Source organism: Vigna radiata, unplaced genomic scaffold (genome assembly GCF_000741045.1).
Source record: "Vigna radiata var. radiata cultivar VC1973A unplaced genomic scaffold, Vradiata_ver6 scaffold_7, whole genome shotgun sequence".
NCBI classification, from domain to species: domain Eukaryota; kingdom Viridiplantae; phylum Streptophyta; class Magnoliopsida; order Fabales; family Fabaceae; genus Vigna; species Vigna radiata.
This window is the reverse complement of record NW_014543262.1, coordinates 3,968,027-3,974,056: the sequence shown is the minus strand read 5'-3', so window position 1 is coordinate 3,974,056 and position 6,030 is coordinate 3,968,027.

Below are 6,030 nucleotides of genomic sequence, written 5' to 3'. Positions count from 1 at the left end.
GTTTCAAGGTGGGTCATGAGTTTGTGAAACCTTGGATCATATGGTCTTTCGGTTTAGGCAGTAGGCATCATTCTTCATAGGACACAACTGTTTGGATGGGAAGGGAGAGGCAACAAAGGGAAAATAAGATCATCAAAATTCTAAATGGTACATTGGCAGTTAAGACGCTTTTTGGATAACTTTGACAAGTGCTTCTCTCCAATCAAACAAATTGGACAAGTCCCTGATTTGAACAATTTTTGAGTGATATCTTTGAGTCAAATCCCTAGTTTGCAACCTGTTTGAATTTATGAATCAAAATTTGGATGGTTGAGTTGTCGTATGCCTATGTGTTATTGTACCAAAGTGTCTTAGGAATATACCCTACTATGCACTTTTATATGCTCTGCATAATTTGTGTATTGCATATTCCCACGTAGATTAAGGAAAAGCAGCTTCAATGGAAATTACCGTTACGGGTTATCTTTTTTGAGTCTTTGCTGCGTTTCTTCAATGGAAATTTGTAGACTTGATTTTTCTGAAAATGTCACTAGATTTCCTTTTCACTTTATTATAAAGAACTATAATAAAGTGAAAAGGAAATTTTGAGTTTAACCATAAACTTTATTAGTGAAGGAAGGAGAAGACAATGATGGATTTTTATGCCACCCTCCAAATATCAGTACCATCATTAACTGTTTGCCAATACATTTTGGTTTTAGTTTTCATTTTGCTCATTACAAGTAAGATTTTTCATTTTTTTCCCTTTTCTTTGTTTCCTTTTGAAGGGAGAACATGGCCAGAGGTTAAGGAACCTTGCAATATTTTCCCTTTTCTTGGTTTATAGTGTAGCAGAATTTAGAATTTAGAATTGAGTATTGAGAATTAATTGGAAGGAAAATGCAGAATTTCTCTCGGCCAAGGCTATTTTTGGTTAGGTGCAGCCTCACAAACTCTATTCTGAACTGTTTTATGGTGTTGGCTCTCCTCTAGAAACTTTCTTTTAGGTTCAAAACACTGAATATGTCATTCACTTTGATATGGAGCTGGCCTCTCAAATTTTAGCTATAGGAGTTGCTAATTTTTCACTCTTTTTCTCACTACAGAATGGTGTTTCTAGAAGCTATTTTCTCTTGCTGTAAAGGCTCTTAGATAAAAAAAACTATACAAGTTTCCACCCCTCAAGATGCTACCACTAGCATGAGCCATCATAAAAACAGATTCAGTTTTCAACACTACACCAAAAAACTTGGCATGATTTAGTGGTTTGAAACTCAACTTTGCACAGAAGTGGCTTAAACTCAAAATGAATCACTTTAGCAACTTTAATTAGTGATTTTAAACGTGTTCAAACTCAGAAATGTGATGGTTTAAGACAGATTGGTACTCAAATTCACCTTGTCACTTCCTAATTTAACTCAAAATGTGATGGTTTAAGACACAACTCTACACTTAGGCCAAGATAATACTAATTGAAATCTGCTAGCANCTTTTAAACACAATTTAAAACTTGTTCAAGCTATGAAATAGCTCAGAAACAACAGAAATCAAAATCAGATCTTGTTATGGCCAATTTATGCAGAAAAATACCCCATCAATCCACCAAAATCAAGTTAGATTGATTCAAAAGTTATAGCAACAATGAAAATGGCTCAAGGAAGTCTTAATACACTAGATGAAGCTGGAAATTATCAACTAGAATGAATTAAATTCAGATTAGACATCCCTTCTTTTTTGTAGTAAAACAACTGCATGTGGAAGCATGCCAGGAAGGAAATCATATTAACCTAAAATCAGTAGAAATATGTCTACCCTACATTCTGAAACTGGACTGCACCAAAAAGTATGAAGAAAACCACAATTTGACACAAAAATTAGCACCAAATCAGCTGAAAACTGCACAAGAAATGGTCACTGGACAGCACTTAAATTCTTCAACTCTGCACCAAAAAATTGACCCAAGATTGGTGGTTTTAAAAGTGAATTCATGCACAAGTGATTCTGACTCTTTGATAATACTTTCAGCATCTTTAATTCACTAAATTAAACTTGTTTGAACACTTAAAAAGTTCAAAAACAGTGGCTGAAAATAGTGTTGTGCAGTAGCAAAAAAGGGACGTTAAATTGGTGGTTTGACATCCAATTTCGCATGTAACTGTTTTAAACTCTCAATTAACAATTCAAGCAACTTTAAATGATGATTTTAAGTGTGTTAAAACTTTAAAATGAAGTCTAATCTGCTGGTAACTCAAAATCATCATTCCACTTCCATTTTTAACCAAAAAATGATGGTTTAAAAGGCTAATGTGCATATAGGTTCATTTTTGACCAAATGAACAGTGCTAGCAACTTTCAAACATCAATTAAAGCTTTCTCAAGCTATGAAACAACAAAGAAACAACATATTTTCGAAAATCACCACTGCTGTAACGTTTTATGCAGAAAATTTGCACCAAATCACAACCCATTTTAGTTTTTCATGGATTCAAAAGTTGGACAGCAAGAAATTGACTTAGAGAAGTGTAAATACATGGATCTAAGCCAGAATTAAGAAGCTTAGCTTGACCAAACTCAAAATAGACCAAATCAAGGATGATAGCACAGTGAAAAGCTAGATTAAAATTTGAAACAGAGTAAAGCTAGTGTTTATGCACAACCAAGCTATGCAAATTGCATTTCCTTGCTTGTAATGGTCTGCTACACTTTCAGCCACTTCCAATAACATCAAAAAAAATTTTTCAAAGCAGTAGAATAAATTAAAATTAGCTGGAAACAAATTTAAGAAATCAAAACAGAAAAATAAATTCTGCAGCAGTATTTGGCATAATTAAGAGCAGAGTGACGGCTTTTGTGTTTTAGCTTGTATTACCAGGCTAGATCAAGTCCTCACTACCTTAATTGGTATACATACATCTTATCCAACACTTCAAGCTCAAGAAAATTGAATTAAAACAGCAGATAGGAATGGCAAAACCGAGACAAACTAAAACTGCAACAACAAAGTGCACATGACTTAAAACAATTCTGGAATTGAAGAATCAAAGGTCATATTCTGTTTTGTTGTGATTTTGTGATGTTTGGAAGTTTAAAGAAGTCTTAATTGATGTATTAAAAGTGTTAGAACCATTGATGTGAAGTTACAAAGACTTGTATGCAAATTAGTAGTTCAAACCATGATATCTGAGCTATTTTTCGAACTTCCAAAATGAATCTGAGTTATAGTTCTATTTTGTGCCTAATTAGAGTTCAAACAAGTGTATTTTGATGAATTAAAATGGTTGAAATCAAGTGCAAAGTATCAGAATGGATTAGGTACAAAATCACTTAAAAAACCATATATTTTGAGTCAATTTTGGGAAGTAGAAAGGTGAATTTGGGTAGCAGTTTGGTTTTGAGTTACATATCTATTTTAACATGTTTCAATTCACGAAACAAAGTTGTTAAAGTGGTTAATAATGATAATTAAACTTGTTTGAGTATATGTTGTATGTTGATGTATATATTGTATGATCCTGTATATTGTATGTCCATTTATTAGGCTACAACTTGATTAAGTTAAGTATTCATTTAAAGTCCTATGGTACTACACACCATCTCAATGGAATGAGAAAGGTAAAAGTACCTTAAACACTTAGAAAAATATGTGGAAGTACTCTACAAAAGAGAACTTCAGTAATAATAAGTTCTCTCCCCCAAATTTAATACACAACCCCTTAAGATGTCTACGACATTTCAATACTAAGGACTTCTCTTTGCATGCCCTTATTGTATGCCTAGACAGTAGTGTTCAAATTTCTTCCATGTTTGACTTAAGTAGTAATAGGTTTATTACTTATGTGACATGGAGTGTTGTTGATTTCGCTAAGTTTACCTTTGTTTGGCTTGTCATAGAACATGGCTCATCTTCTCAACCATCGTGCATGGATGTACAATCGTTGTCATAGTGGAAGGAGAGGTTTGAAGGAAACTTTTGTCATCGGAGTTGAAGAGTTTGTGGAGACGGCTCGACGATGTCAATATTATGCAATTGATGGAGGGATTCGATGCCCATGCATCAAGTTCGAATGTATAAGGATTTTGAAATATCAAGACGTTAAAGTTCACCTATACCAAAAAGGGTTCATGCCTAATTACACGGTTTGGACATTTCATGGTGAAGAAATTCCTTCGACCTCCAATAGAGTTGAAAATCGGTTTGCATCAGGTTCGAATATTGTTCTACATACATCTGAGATAGATCAATTTGCCTATATGCAAGAGATGGTCGACAATGCTCTTCGTCGACATGACGAACAAGAAGCAAACGATAGTCTTGATGAAGAGTCTCCAAATGAAACCACTTAGAGGTTTTACAAATTACTGACAGAGGCAAATCTACCTGTATTTGAAGGTTCATCTGAGTCAAAATTGTCAGTGTCCATTAGACTCTTGGCTGGTAAATCTAATTGGAACGTTCCCAATCAAGCAGTGGATCACTATACAAAATTGATTTTAGATTTTACACCACCAAACAATTTTATTCCAAAGAATTGTTATCAAGCCAGACGATGTGTTTCAATGTTGGGATTGGAAGCCAAGAAGATTAATTGTTGTGTTAATGGATGTATGTTATTCTATGACAATGACAGTGGCAAAAATGATGCATTGTTGGTTGAATGCAAGTTCTGTGGCTCTCCTCGATATCATACGATGCATGCAGGACAAAGGCAAAAAAAACCACTTCCCTTAAAGTCAATGTTCTACTTGCCCACTATTCCAAGATTACAAAGAATGTTTACTTCAATGCAAACATCACAACACATGACATGGCATGATGGTAACAAAACTAAAGGAGTTTTGCATCATCCTTATGATGGTGAAGCTTGGAAGCACTTTAATCGTAAACATCCGTCCTTTGCTAGTGAACCGCNTAACGTGAGACTTGGTTTATGCTCTGATGGGTTTACCCCATACATTCAGGCGTCTGCATCACCATATTCATGTTGGCCGGTGATAGTTACCCCATACAATCTACCTCCTGAGATGTGTATGACAAAGCCTTACATGTTTTTAATGTGTATAATACCAGGTCCATCTAATCCCAAATCAGCGATTGATGTTTATTTGGAGCCTCTGATTGATGATTTGAAGAAGCTATGGAATGGAGTTTGGACGTATGATGTTTCAAGAAAGCAAAATTTCCTTATGAGGGCAGCTTTGATGTGGACTATTAATGACTTTCCAGCGTATGGCATGTTATATGGTTGGAGAACGCATGGTCGATTAGCTTGTCCACATTGCATGGAACATACGAAGTCATTCCAATTGAGTTATGGTCGGAAAAGTAGTTGGTTTGACTGTCATCAACGGTTCTTGCCTATTGATCACCCCTTTAGAAGAAACAAAAAGGCATTTCGCAAAGGGCAAGTTGAAACGGATATGCCCCCGCCGAAGTTGACCGGATCACACGTTTGGAGAAGAGTTAAAGACTATCCAAAAGTCACTGAATCTGGACAGCATAGGATAGATGGGTTTGGGGAATGGCATAATTGGACTAAAAGAAGCATATTTTGGGATCTTCCCTATTGGAAAGACAACTTGCTAAGACATAACGTGGATGTCATGCACATAGAAAAAAACTTCTTTGACAACGTCTTGAACACANTTATGAATGTTGTTGGTAAGACAAAAGATAATGACAAAGCAAGAAAAGATTTACCTCTGATATGTGCACGAAAAGACTTAGAGTTGAAGGAGCAAGCTAACAGTCGATTCTTCAAACCAAAAGCAAACTACGCCATCTCGAAAGATGAGGCAAGAATAGTGTGTGGATGGCTCAAAGAGCTTAGAATGCCAGATGGATATTCTTCTAACTTGTCCATATGTGCCAATGTTCAAAAGGTATTATTCAAGGCTTGAAGAGTCATGACTGTCATGTATTCATGGAGACTTTCATCCCTCTTGCGTTTAGTTGTTTGCCACAGCACGTGTTACATCCACGGATAAAATTTAGTAACTTCTTTAAAAATTTGTGTTGCATGACACTAGAGGAAAATTGCCTAAGAAAGATGG